We start from the raw sequence: 659 nt of genomic DNA on the forward strand, positions 1-659 counted from the left end.
AGCGCTTAACCATTGCACCACCAGAGCTCCTTAAGAGGAATTACGGGCTTCCATCTCTTTTCTCTGCACTTGAACTCACTCACCATGCTGACTATCCCCTACCCTGACATGGCATTTTGAGGTACAGTCTCACTACCATGGCCAGCACCCCATTTGCAGGAAGTAAGAAATCTGGGTAGAAGAAGAGCTGAGACTTGGGCAGGGCACTGGAGATGGAGAAGGGAGGGGGCTTGACAGATAGGTAATGGGCAGCGTTTCACATCTAGTTTACAGACTCATAGGCTGCAAACCGCACCTTGACCCTGCCCACTCCCCAGCCCCACATCCTGTTGACTGTTTGGCACTATTTCTCAAATCCGGCCCCTCCTCCCCTTCCTTGGTCCCTGTCCCTTCTGAGACCTCACCACACCCACCCCACCTTCCCTGGAGTGACTGCACCAGCCTCCCCGAGACACACAGACCTCTCCACCCTGCATGAAAATCATCTTCATTGCTCAAAGTAATAACAGATTTTTTTTTTCTCATTTTGACTTTTAAAACTTTTACTGTAAGATATATATACATAGAGAGAGAGAGAGAGAGAGAGAGCTCTGGTAGCATAGTGCCTAAGGCACTTGACTGCTAACCAGAAGGCTGGCGGTTCAAACCCACCAGCCACT

Source organism: Orycteropus afer, unplaced genomic scaffold (genome assembly GCF_000298275.1).
Source record: "Orycteropus afer afer isolate SDZICR_OR568_19922 unplaced genomic scaffold, OryAfe1.0 scaffold01469, whole genome shotgun sequence".
NCBI classification, from domain to species: domain Eukaryota; kingdom Metazoa; phylum Chordata; class Mammalia; order Tubulidentata; family Orycteropodidae; genus Orycteropus; species Orycteropus afer.